The sequence below is a fragment of the Mus musculus genome, chromosome 6 (assembly GCF_000001635.26).
Source record: "Mus musculus strain C57BL/6J chromosome 6, GRCm38.p6 C57BL/6J".
NCBI classification, from domain to species: Eukaryota; Metazoa; Chordata; class Mammalia; order Rodentia; family Muridae; genus Mus; species Mus musculus.
This window is the reverse complement of record NC_000072.6, coordinates 12,114,169-12,128,625: the sequence shown is the minus strand read 5'-3', so window position 1 is coordinate 12,128,625 and position 14,457 is coordinate 12,114,169.

The following is a 14,457-nucleotide window of genomic DNA, read 5'->3' as shown; positions in this document are numbered from 1 at the left end:
TTTTGCCAAGCTGAGGAGTGAAGTCCGGCTGCGACCGTGGATGACGGTGGCTGGGACAGGAGAGGTTTCAGATTCTTATTCGACTATGTTCTCCAAACATAATTCAGCTGAGGGTCTGCTTCTTTGTAGGACTTAAGAGTTTGAATAAATCAGTCCTGTGAGATGTCTCATTGGGTGAAGGTACTTGGTAGGAAGGCTAAGAGCCTGAGTTCATTCTCCAAGACCCACACAGTAGAAGAGAACCAATCCCTCCAAAAGTTTCTCTGACCACTACACATATATCGTGGTAGAAATACACACACACACACACACACACTTGAGTTAAAAAAAATACATAAAAATTTTTAAAAAGTAGAATAAATTATTGTCAAATTCATATTGTTGGCAATTGTCCCCAGAGGACAGCTTTCTAGAAGATCACAGACTGGCGGTGGTCCAATTATCCCACTGGACTTGTCCAAGAATCTGTTTCTACTCTTGTGCCCTCTCCTTGCCTCATGACAAGAAGCCATGAATAGATTCTCATCTGAGCATAGCTTGTCAACATATTCTCTTCTGCTTTTGGAGATGATGTGCACCAATGTTATAATGTGCATGTCACAGGGGCTGGTGATTTAGATGGGATTTCTTTAGTTCATTGGCATTCACAGAGGAGTAGCATTCACAAACACTGACTGCACAATGGATCATGTCTGCTAAGAGAAGAAACTGTTCTATTCCTGCCATTTATTGGCACAAAGGAATATCCTTCTAAGGCATCATGGATGTACATACAATGATACAAGTGGCAGCTATTAGCAAAGATAGAATTTACTTCCTTACCCTTCATTTGCTCATATGCCCTTTCTATTACTCTCCCAAACATGTTAAGGGTTGTTCTAATAATAAGTGACCTTTAGAAATTGTCTCATTTCAGAGTTTTCACCCATAGTTGTTCAAACATATATTTTCTACTTCTATCCCAAGTCTCGTACAACTCACTCTCTTCTCGATCAAGTTATATAACATGATGAGGTGTTGGGATGACATCTCTAATGTGACCCAGTACCGAAGTTAACTGAAAATGGGCAAAAACAGAAGTTTTCCCAAGATATAACACTGTATTCCGTTACAGCTGCCTTCCTCTTGTCATCTACATCTGTGAGAGTGGCTAACCCCAGTGACAGACAAGAAGGAAATGTGAGATTTAACTGATCTGTTCTTGAATAACTGGTCTTACATAACAAAATTGCAGCAAGCTGTCAGTTCTTAGGTCCCCAGACTCTAGACCTACACTCTCTCAAGCTGCCTTTCCAGCTGACCTCTGACCTCCATCAGAGAATGAATTGATAGCCTGCTGTCTGACTTGGTGTTTTCCAAAAGACCCCACAAATTCTTGCCTCAAATCCATGTCTGTTCATAACTTGTCTCTGTGGAACCTGCATGTCTAGTAGGAAGTACAGTGGGCATTTCCACAAACTGACAAAGGGCTAAGGTATTGTTGTTCCTGCCCCCAGGCTTAGGACACTATATAGGAGCATTGCCATGAATTTGAGGCTAGCCTGGGTTACATAGAAAGTGCCTGCTGGGTTAGTGAGAGCTAGGGTAGGAAAGGGGAAACAAAGTGAAAAGTGACCTTGGTAGCAAGTCTTTAGCATAGAAATCATTCTAGCCAACTGAGCAGGGCACCAGGCTGTAGCCGCCTGCAGCCACATGAAACTGGGTTCCCCTGATCAGACAGCGAGAAAAGAACGTGGCCAAGACAAACCTTGCTGTTCAAAGACCCTGAGGTTTACTGAGAGTCCTTGCTTATAAAGAAGGTAGGCCCATCCCCCGCCAGCCCATTCTTGGTGCCTGGAGCCAGCCCGTAGGCGATCTACAGGGTGTGTCTCTGGAACATCTCAAGGACCTTTCAGCGGGAAGCAGAGTCTTGGAGAAGAGCAAATAGAGCCATCAAGGTCAGAAGGCTCTACCCTAAGTAATCTCCTTCTTAGTGGCAGCAAGATCAAAGTCTGGACCAGCCTGCTTCAAGGCTGAGGGAGGCTACCCCAGGCTTCTGCAGCACAGCTTCCTGGGAGGCTGGGGCAGATAAATGCTGGGTTGGAATCTGGGCTTCAAACGTAGAAGGCCACTATCTTTTAAAAACCAATCAATCAATTAAACAAACAAACAAAAACTACTGGCAACATTTGTTTGTCATGTAAATGTGCCTGCGCCTCCAAGTCTAAAGCCCATGAAGTCTCTCATCCCTGAGCACCATCTCCTCATACTCAATATTCCCTTCCCTAAAACAGCACTGACCCTACCTCCGTCTATGTACCACGAGGAAGTGGTCTTCAACTTCATCCCACCCTGTGAACAAACAATTATTTGATTTTAAAAACAGCCTAATTATCTCTCAAAAGTTATATATATATATATTTGATTTTCCCATAAACCTGATAATATAAGTGTCCCTTGTTCGGCTAGTCCACTTCTTTACTGAGATATCTTCTTTCTCAGATCACATACAGTGCATTTGTGAGAATAAACCTTGCGAGAACACAAGGTTTTATCTACAAGATGTTTGCAAGGAAAAAAAGAAAAGAGGAGAGGAGAGGAGAGGAGAGGAGAGGAGAGGAGAGGAGAGGAGAGGAGAGGAGAGGAGAGGAGAGGAGAGGAGAGGAGAAGAGAAGAAAAGAAAAGAAAAAGCAAAGAGGAGTTAAAAAAAAAAAAGACAAGACAAAACAAGATCAGTAGTTTGGATTTTTGAGCACATTTTGCCCCCTGGCTGAACACAGTCATCTAAACAAGCTTGAGGGTGAAGCTCAAGCCCAAAGCACCATCATCTCCCTGAATATCATTTGTCTGTAGAGGCCATGTTTTATACACGTCAGGTTCGAAACATAAATGGAATTTTCATTTGAGTCTGACTTTGTAGCAGTAAAGACAAAGGGGAAGAGACACTGCACTCACAGGAAACGACTACAAGTTGAGAAACAAGGGCGTACTCTATCTCTGGCCGGCAGCAGGAAAGACATTAAATGTGTCCTATAATCCTTTCCTCACCACGGAACCGAAGCACTGCAAAGCCGGTCTCAATCCAGCAGATGGCGAGAGACTAATTCTAGTCTACAGCCCTCTGGAAACTGCAGAGCTCTCATTCTGAAGACACTGGGCTATCAAACAAAATTGACACAGAACATTTGTGCTCTTTATTTTATAATTTTATTTTGTTTTATTGGACTAGGACTACCTATTGCCTTCCCTCCGCTCGCCTCTTACTGTGCGATGAAAGAGAACCTGAATGGGATGCATTAAAGCAGACAGCCTGCTTTTGTTAATTCATGTGTTTGAATACTGAAACCCAGCTGGTGGTACTCTACTGGGAGGTTTCAGAGTCTCTGAGAGGTGGGGCTAGCTGGAGGAGTGGCTTGAGGTTTATAGTGGTCCCTGTCTTCCTGTCCTGCCCAGCTTCGTTTCCTGTAGAGATGTAACACCCCACCATGTTTCCGCAGCCACAGCCCTGTGCGGCTCACAGTCTCAAATACTTCCCCACCACGGTGGACCATACCTTCAAACTGTAAGTCAGACCGAGTCCATCCTCACTTTAGATGCTTCCTGTCCTGTTCCTGATTTAAACAATGAGAAAAGCAACTGATACACATTCAAAGAAGAGCAAATGGAGAATCACATGTGCATATTCTGTTCTGCGTACCTACTGTATCTATTTGCTTTGTAAATTAATATTTTATTAACTATTTGTGAATTTCATGATGCATTTTTATTATGTATTCTTCCTCCTCGGTTTATTTATTCATAATTTTTATTTTTCACGTGTATGAGCATTTTGCTTTTATCTATGTTTATGCACCACATACCCTCCTGATGCCCACAAAGGACAGAAGAAAACATTGGAGCTCATGAAATAGAGTCACGGATTGTTGTGAGTCACTATGTGTGTACTGGGAACCAAGTCTGGGTTTTCTGCAAGAGCAGCCAGTGCTCTTAACCACTGAGCCATCTTTCCACCCCAAGCCATTTTCTTTTTGATGCATCATTAACATGGGCAGGCCTATTGTTCTCCATATGAATTATTTAAGCTAAGGTAAGATTGGATTGAAGTATAGACTATAGCAAGAGAAGGAGGGCTCTCCTGGCATCAAAAGCTCCTGTGTGTTCACTGAGAGCTGCTAATATTTGCCTCAATATTCCCTAATACATTTTCTAGGTGATCTGAATCCATTGTTTCTTGTTCAGTATTCAAAGACATTTTTCCTCAATTAGCTAATTAAAAAAATATTCAAGAGGGCACAGATATGTTTATGATGGTGTTAAATGCAGAAACAAAAGGCCTCTCAGAAAGGAAAATGGGAGGTATTTATTAAATGAATTCACAAGATTCTTCAGGGCTTCACTTTATTCTAAGAACAAAGTGTCATTACATTCTGAGTTTACAACACCGTATAAACCATCTTGGTAAACACTGAGGATGGGGTCTATATGGTAGATATCTTCAGCTTCATTAACACATCAGAGTGTTTCCCAGTCCAGAATGTCAGTGTGTGCTCCTGGTTACTGGAACCTGTTCCTTTTTGCTGTGCTACAATTATAAGCTCCATCATAACTCCTTAGTCATGTATTTATTTTCCTGGATAGATTGCAAACTCTATGAAAACATATTCTTCCATCATCATATCTCCAGTATCTAGCATAGCCTGAGTTGAAGATCGTGCCCTAAAATACCAGTGAAGCAGGAATATGACCCATTTTATAAAGTGGTCTTCAATCAACAAAAGCTCACAATAGCAGTTATGTAGAGGCCTCATTAACAGAGGCGTGGTCTCAGAATATGGTGGCTTCTCAACTCCCATATTTTCCAAGAACTGAACATCTATTTCCCACATGTTCTAGATCTCCTGGTTTTTCATACTATGAGTGATGTCTTAGATACAAAGGAGAGCAAGAAGCACCCCAAGTCTTACTTCTTAAGAATAGAAGTGACTTAAATACAGTTAAGTTTCTCACACTAGCATTGTAATAGCTTCTTGCCCAAACAACCAGGAAGGGCAGTTGAAGTTAAGTGATTTGTTCCCTGTGGTTGATGGTTGTCAATAAGTACTGTGCCTAGCATCTCTAGGTATTTTATGACTGTTCCACATAGCCACACCACTTACTTTTTACTTCAATACTTCAATTCCTTTTTATTTTTGCACATGTATGTGTATATATACATACATATGTGTTTTTGTGTGTGTGCGCGCATATCTGTGTAGAGGCCTGAAGTTGATATCAAGAATCTTTGCTTATCATTTTCCTCTTTCATTCGTTGAGATAGAGTCTCTTGCTGAACCCAAGCTCATACATTCCTGCTGTAGTAGCTTGACACTTACTCCAGGATTCCTGTGGCTACTTCCCACGTGCTGGCAGCCGTCCCATCCACAGAGCGCTCACATGAGTACTGGGGATTTGAACTCTGTTGTTCACATTTGCAGGCGCTTTACCCACTGAGCCAGCTCCCAAGCTTTCCTGCCCCCCATTTCTTGGCACATTTACCAATTGCAGAAGTCATACATAGACCATAACTAGAAGGAAGGGAGATGTTATACTTTGTAAGGGTAATAGAGGGTAGCAAAGATGTTCTTGAATATGGCCAGCCACTTAGCACATCATCAGTCTGTGTTAGGAGATTCCTGATGGCTATACTCCCACTGGCCCTTTGCCTTGCATGTGTTTAACTTTTACATGAATGAAACTGTTGTTGATGTATTGTTCCTTCTTACAAAAGTATCAAGCTCCTCCCTCTACAGCTCCATGTTTTTATTCCATGCCAAAAATGTTCCAAGTACACACACACACATACACACACACACAGATTCCACACAATACAAATTGTTCTAAAGCTTGCCTTTTCCAATTTATTTTTTTTCATTGACTAACAGTTTGCTGTAAAGTCTAATTTAAACAAATTTCATTTAGGCTGTTTCGAAGTTTTACTTCCAGTTGGATAACTCCGTCTCCGTCTCTCTTTGCTCATTTATACAAGTATATGAGAAGAGGAAAATTCCCTAGTGTAAAACCACACAATCAAAGAGGAGTGTACAAATTAAATTATACAGTTTTTAAACTCTCCTCAAAACGTGGTACTGATGTTACCAACCATAGTATATGTGAACACCTTCCTGTTCATCTCCAACAAGCGTCCTCCTAAGGTATATGTTATTGACAAAAAAGAAAAAAGAAAGAAAAGAAATGTCAGAAATATTTTATTATTATCTCATATTATTAAAAATCATAAATACTGATATAAATTTTGTAAAAATTAGGAGTATGTATATGACTACTTGGGTTATTTTTATTCTGCCCCCCCCCCCCGCAGTGTTCACCGAATACTCTATGGACACAGAAGGATGAGGTGATAAGCAATCTGAGTCTGAGTTCAATTTCTCTTTGTCTCTATGTCTTCTGCTTACTGAGATAAAGAAGGCAGGTTATTGGCTTCAACGGGGCTGGGGTGGCGGGTGGGGGAGAACTTATTACCCACAATCCCTCACAGCTCAGCTCAGTGATGCACCAGCGACAGTACAATAAATCTGTTTCTTCATGAGAGGCCCACGCAGCCCAGGTTGGGAAGGTAGCTCTCAGCAGCCTGCAGCATCATACATCACCCGCAGGTGCTGCTGGCCGGGCTCTTCAGAGTGACAATCTGACCTGTCTGATTTGTCTTCTTTTTGTCACAGACTCCTCCAGACATCACTGTCTCGTTGAATGTAGCTGATCTCTGGCCATATTTTCCCTCTTCCTGCCACCTTCCATTACTTGTACTGAGATAAATCTTCTCCTCTTTGGCAGTAGGGTTGAATATACAGCCTCTCCCCCTAGTTCTGATCAATACCTTCTTGAGATAAGCCAGCCAGAAAAAGGGTAGACAAGAGCGATAGGACTGGCTCGCAGCATGATTACCTATCATATGTAAGGAAAGGGCTTCTCGCCTCCATGGTGTAACCCACCAAAATACTCCATATCTAGTAGGATGTGAAGGCAAGTTAGGACTGTCATGCATGATACACACAAGCAAGAGAGCTTTTCCAGTAAAGAACTAGAGCATGGACCTAGAGCATGGACCCACAGGGCTCAGTCAGGCACACTCTTGCTTATATTATCATTATGGGCCTTACCCTTATGTAGAAACACATAAGGTCCACGAGATCCATGAGAATGGTAATTTCGATGGTACTGACTGCAACTACTTCAAACTTCAGCAGTTCCCTAAAAACTTAATTCTTATGTCTTTAGAGAGTATCTCTGGGGATTGTCCTAAAATGCTCACATTTGGAATTGTTACTTGTATATAGAGTTAGCTTGTGGCAGCTACTGCTCCGCTCTGATTTAGTCTACGTACATCCTTTGAATATGCTACCTGCATGGACTTGAGGATGCTGCCCTGCTGGCCCCGGCTGTTAGAGCTTGAATGCTACAGACATGGGACCAGTTTCATCATCTTCCCTATTTCTAAAGAACTGGTAACTCAGTTAAGATTTCTATTGCTGTGAAGGAACACCATGACCAAGGCAACTCTTATGAAGGAAAATATTTAATTAGGAATGGCTTATAGTTTCAGAGGCTCAGTTCATTATAGTAATGGTAGGAAGCATGACAGCCTGCAGGCAGATATGGTGCTGGAGGAGTCTAGAGTTCTACATCTTGATCCAAAGGCAGCAAAAATTATCTCCTGTTTTCTACACTGCTCGGAGCTTGAGTACTAGGAGACTGGTAACACTCTTCCTCCAACAAAGCCACACCTACTCCAACAAGGCCATATCTTCTAATAGTGCCACTTCTGTGGGCCAAGCATTCACACATGAGTCTATGGATTCCATACTTATTCAAAGCACCACAACTGGTAATGGGAGGGACACGGACATGCTCTTTCCAATAGTCCCATCAGTACCTGGTTCAGTCACTCTGTACAGGACCAGGTTGACACTAGACTGCACCACCAGGTACAGCAATCTCTACATGGACCCCTCCTGTTTTCTGTTTTGTAGAAGTCTACTTCTACCCAAGTTAATCAGCACTCTGAAGGAGAAGCTTATGGGCTATCACTCCTACTGCCTTATCAGACTCCCAAATTATTTTTATTTTACACATTTAATATTCAATACAATTACAAAACCCCATAAGAACACACACATACACACACACATACACCTGTACAATTAAAGACTACATTAACTAAACCATAGCCACCTTCTGGAATAACAAAATGAGTGTTACTGTTTTTTAATCAGTTTTATATATTCCAGATCTGCAGCATGAACACATTTGAGCATGCTGCATCCCTGTGTTTTCTATGTAAAATCAAGATGAAAGACAGTACCTATTTTGGGGAAGATGACCTCCATTATTGAACCTTTCTTCTTCAGCCATCTTTGGCTGTATCCATTCATAGCCACTCTCCAACCACACTGAATGACTTTCAGTTCTCCTAAGACTTTCCTTTTCCGAGCTGATAGCAGTTGATGTCAATGGCATGCCATTAAAAGTTGCAATCTTTTTGTCTCAGAATTCTGCACTACTACATTTGTATAAATGCTTTTTCCCTTTCCCTCCTCCTTCAACACCTTAAAAAGACCAACCACTTCTTTGTCAAATCCTTCCTCCCATCTTTAGTAAATTGGACATTTCCTGCATCACCTAACCCCACACTCCACAGAGGTACAAAGTACCCTAGCACCACAATCATTTGCTTTACAAAATCTGCTAACTTGAAAGGCAACATTTTTTTTTCTGTTACTTTCCTCAATCGATAGTAGTCAATGAACTAATGTCTTGAAAATAAAATAGAGGTGTTAGTTAGTACATACTTCTAAAGGCATACTACACATAAAGAGCTATAATAGACCCGTTTTGCTTACTTTTCATGTTAACTATGATAAAACTACCCTGCTGAAAGCAATTCAAGGGAAAATGGTTTCATTATAGCTCACAGTTCAAACGTACAGTCCATCATGGTGGGGAAGTTCTGGCAGCAGAACTTGCCTGGACCTTAAGGAACCAGGCATGTTGTATCTGCATTCGGGAAGGAAAAGAATGATGGAGACTTACACTGAACCGGCTCCTTCTTTCGGATGCAGTCCAGGACCCAAGCCTAAAGAACTGTGTCACCTTCCGTAGAATGGATCATCCCTCCTAAACTACCTAATCAATACGACCGAATGTCCAGGGGCCAAAGCGCTCACACACAAACCTAGATACTCTAGATCCTGCCAAGCCCAATCAAATACATTCCCAAATACATTCAACTGTATTCAGCATTGCATAACTTTTAAACTAGGGAAATTTTTCAGTCAAATCTATCACACTGGTTGTTACTCCTAACCGTCCCAGGATAGCCTAAGATCCTGCCTCTTACTGTAAATGGACAGAAAGATTTTGAGTCTTCCAGCCAAGATACTGCATAAACTTATCCTACATAACACTAGACTAGACTAGGAATTTGGTGTTTAAATACTCCAAATTCCTATCTCCCAGATGGACAATTCCAGGGGCAGGCAGAGTTGCCCTCTGTGACTTACAGTGGTAACTTTAGAAAACTACCTTGCCCTCTTAGCACTCCTATGGTCCTGTCTGTCTTCCTATTTCCTTCCTCGAATCTACTTTGTAGGCGCTCCTTTCAAAAGCTGCTTGCAACCAAGTTTTTATGCTGTGTTCTCCTTTCAGGAGAACCCAAAATAACTTCTAGATATTTTCCTGAACAACTGCCAACTCTTGCCAAGTCAATCCATAAAGTATATGCCAGATCACAAAGAAAGGGACACATTTCTTTAAGGTCAATAAATGACATTTTTTAGAAGATTATAGAAAAGTCAATATTATCTGGTATTTGTTGAGATGTGAGTATTCTAAAATGCAACCGTATTTGTTTCTAGCTAAAGAAGCATTTCAAACCCACACACTACAATGCAGCCCCACTTTTGAAATAGTTGAGATAGCTTTTATTCTATTAATTGTATTTGACAGTATTTTTCTAATACTCAGCAACACACACACTGCCTCTGTATTCAAATGGGAGTTTTTAAAAGCCAAAACCGTGTCCAGCTTTCAGCATATTGTTTTGATATTCCAGGGATGTTTGTACACAGTTCAGTGATGAATGAGTCTCGGAACCCAGAGAAATTGTAAACGGACCGGAGGAAGCCCCATAATGCATTGTGGCTGGATAAGAATCCACAAGTCATGACCTGGCTCTTGTGCCGACAGGCTCCCATGAATATCAGAGTCCAATTCTATTTGAGTTATACTCACTCTTCCCTGTAAACTCATTTGCATGCATCTATTAACGCACTCAGAGAACAAAGACCCATTCCTTAGCCCAGATGGAGGAAGAGCCTTGCTTTAACCGGCATTCATAATTTATGATTGTGGGGATTAGGAGCCAGCCTTCCTGCTTACTAACTGCACCTGATGTGACTGGACAGGAAACTTCCGCCACAATACACATATTCTCTGTAAGCTGGTTATCCTCCTATACACTTAATCTTTTCCCCACCAATCCCCCAAAAGAGAATAAATATTTGTAGATTAAAAGAGAACTGCCTTCTCATCCTTTACAGCTGCTGTTGTGCAGGCTGTTAAGCTCGCAGTGTTTAATTAATGGATAGATACCATTAGAGAGACAGCTGGACCTGCATCCAAATGAGCTTGGATTCAAGGTGCCACAAGATAAAGATCTGAAAGTGGAGAAGCTGGGCTGCGATTGGGTTCATTTATAAAAGAGGCTGTTAAAGGTCAACTGTGTTTTCTTGTGTGAGAGATAAAGAGATGCTATTAAAAACAATTGGAAAGTAATTCATAAGGGACCAGGAAGTCACTCATGGTAAATTAATTTGTCTCTCTGATAGCATGGCACTCATGATGGCAAAGTAAATTTGCCTAAAATCAAGCTCTCTCAAAAACAGCCATTGATCATGTCTCTCCTTTTAAAAAGCCACTGGAGTAAGCTCCCGTGTGCCAGGTCTGCTGGAGCTGTCTGATCCCAGCACACTCCTAGCTCTTTACAACCACTTTTCAGGCTGAGAATTAACCAATTATTTCAGAGGACCATAAGTGCAGTGGCATTTCTCTGGCCATGCTGAGCTGCCTCGCCTGCTGATGCTTCCTGTCACCTCTGATGAACTAATCGCTAAGCACCCGAACATCTCATCCTGCACACAGTTTTGCTTTCCTGACATTCAACAACACCCTGGCATGTTCCACCCCACTGCTCCCTCATTTGAAACCTCCCTCTGCCCTGTCCCCCTTCCAGTATTCCACAGGTTCAAACATGTACATACCAAGACAAACGTGTTTTAATTTATCCAGAAAATGTATCTACAATTACAACTGGCAGTTTCTTTAACTCCCTGGAACATGATACGTTTTCTTTGCATCACCTCCCCTGGGTAAATTCCTCCATTCATGCACCATGAATTCCCTTTCTCCTCCCTAGTGTCTGGACGCTAGCATGAGACGTGACAAAGGGCAGTGCTTTTCATGCTCAGTAAGGACAGACCATTATGACACATCTTCCTCTTCCTCTAGGCAAGGAGGAGGCTGTCGGTGGTTTGCAGCCAGTCATGAATACGAAAATGGGAAAAAGCATTATATCAGCCTGTGATCTTTGCTGACTTAAACCGGGGGTGGCTGTGTTCTCTCTGCTAAAAACTGTTACTCTTTTTCCTTTGAGTTGAAAACTATTTGGGATCGCCCTCCTCTGCCTCTGCCTCTGCCTCTGCCTCTGCCTCTGCCTCTGCCTCTGCCTCTGCCTCTGCCTCTCTCTCTCTGTTTCTCTCTGTCTCTGTTTCTCTCTGTCTCTGTTTCTCTCTGTGTGTGTGTGTGAGAGAGAGTGTGTGTGTGTGTGTATGTGTGTGTATTCTCCCTCCCTCTCTTCCTTCCTTCCTTCCTTCCTCCTTCCCTCTCCTTTCCCTTTTGCCTCCCTCCCTTCCTTTCTTTCTTAAGAATATAATGGGGAAATGAGCAATTCCCTGCAAATCTAATCTTGAAAACCCTGCCTTTCCTGGCATTCTCTAATGACAGCACAAGGCAGCTCACTCTTCACTGCATCAGTGAAGAGAATCAGTCAGAAAAGACAAAGGGATTAGAGGCAGTTAATGTCCCCATTTTTCATTGCATGTCATTTGCAGGTTTTGAAAGTATGCACTAGAAGGGATTTCCCAATCAAATATCACTGTTTTCTTCTGAGCCTCTTCCCTTTGGAAAACCAGAGGTGGGGGCTTGTTTAGCATTATGCAAACCAAGGCTGATGCATTTGGTTTGTGTTTAGCGGTATTAGCAACTATTCCTGCTTGACACATATCAGGTACCATACTATTTTTTACACATATTATATAAATTATCATGTATTACATTCCTTATGATTTATTATTTTTACTCTACAAAGAATTCAAATAAAGCTCTCCCTAAACAAAATAGCTGGTAAGCAGATGAAATTGCAATCCTTGATCTGTGCTCCGTATCCAAAATCATCTCTTGTGTTTTTTTTTTTTTTTTTTTTTAAATCTGGTGAAACTGTGGTGATAGAAATAACTAAAACGAGTAAAGTGAATTCTTCTTGTCTCTATGCCCAACCTGCTTCCTATCTTCATCTGGAATCCATTTTCACATCTCCTGGGAAAAGCTCCCTACACCACATCCATCTTGCTAATCTTAGCTGCTTTCTTCTTATGGGCCTCTCAGCCTATTTGTTCACACTGGATGGACCCAAGGATCGTCACTATCCCCAGTACAGACAGTCCTTAGGCACCCTCCTATCTGTCTGGCCAATGTTGCCAGTGAGTGGGCATGTGAGAGAGTAAGTAATATTAGTAGCAGCTAAAACACCTAACGTTTGTGTGCTAGGCATTGTTTATACTCGCATTATCACAAAAGCTCTCTGATATAGGCATTGTTCTATTTCCATTTTAGAGAAGCAAGCACAAAGGAAGCATTTTGTCCAAGGTCACATAATCAGAAGTAGCGAAACCAGGACTTAGTTTTTAAACCATGAACTAGTGCCATAAAAATTCTAAGTTAACACACAAATTCACTCATTCTTCTTATGGTTGGGAGAGGTGCTCGGTGAGTGGCATCTAGGATCAGTTCTATGGTCTTGGCTATGCTTAATTATGCAAGCAAGTCAACGGGGGCAGAACATGTAAATGGAACCTAGAAGAACAGCCCTATCTCTTTTGTCTCTTATTCCCTCTTGGGAACTAAGGTTTACTGGCCGAGCCATGCAGTCAAAGAGCAGTAGCACAGACAGAAGCAAGAGGAGCCTTAAGGACCACCTGGGCTTATGACCAGAAGACGGCTGTTTCCACTTCACGTAAGCTTAAGAGAAAGAAGCACATACGGCCTGTCTCTTTTGAAGAGACTTTCACGGTCAAAATCAAAGAATAAAGATTCATGGAGAAGTGAAAAGGGGCAATGTTATCAAACATCCCATGCTGTCTTAGTCAGGGTTTCTATTCCTGCACAAACATCATGACCAAGAAGCAAGTTGGGGAAAAAAGGGTTTATTTGGCTTACACTTCCATACTGCTGTTCATCACCAAAGGAAGTCAGGACTGGAACTCAAGGAGGTCAGACAGCAGGAGCTGATGCAGAGGCCATGGAGGGATGTTCTTTACTGGCTTGCCTCCGCTGGCTTGCTCAGCCTGCTCTCTCTTCTTTTTTCACCTCTAAAAGGAATTATTTTTAATTTATTAATCTAGTTTTCATTCTATGATATTTCAAATAGAGGGATCATTGTCATCATCATATCTTGTTATATTTCTTTTTTTTTAATTTTTAATATTTTTTATTACATATTTTCCTCAATTACATTTCCAATGCTATCCCAAAAGTCCCCCATACCCTCCCCACCCCCACTTCCCTACCCACCCATTCCCATTTTTTTGGCCGTGGAGTTCCCCTGTACTGGGGCATATAAAGTTTGTGTGTCCAATGTGCCTCTCTTTCCAGTGATGGCTGACTAGGTCATCTTTTGATACATATGCAGCTAGAGTCAAGAGCTCCGGGGTACTGGTTAGTTCATAATGTTGTTCCACCTATAGGGTTGCAGATCCCTTTAGCTCCTTGGCTACTTTCTCTAGCTCCTCCATTGGGAGCCCTGTGATCCATCCACTAGCTGACTGTGAGCATCCACTTCTGTGTTTGCTAGGCCCCTGCATAGTCTCACAAGAGACAGCTATATCTGGGTCCTTTCAGCAAAATCTTGCTAGTGTATGCAATGGTGTCAGTGTTTGGAAGCTGATTATGGGGTTCAGCCTGCTCTCTTATAGAACCCAAGACTACCAGCCCAGAGATGGTCCCACCCACAAGGGGCCTTTCCCCCTTGATCACTAATTGAGAAAATGCCTTACAGTTGTATCTCATGGAGGCATTTCCTCAACTGAAGCTCCTTTCTCTGTGATAACTCCAGCTGTGTCAAGTTGACACAAAACTAGCCAGTACAAT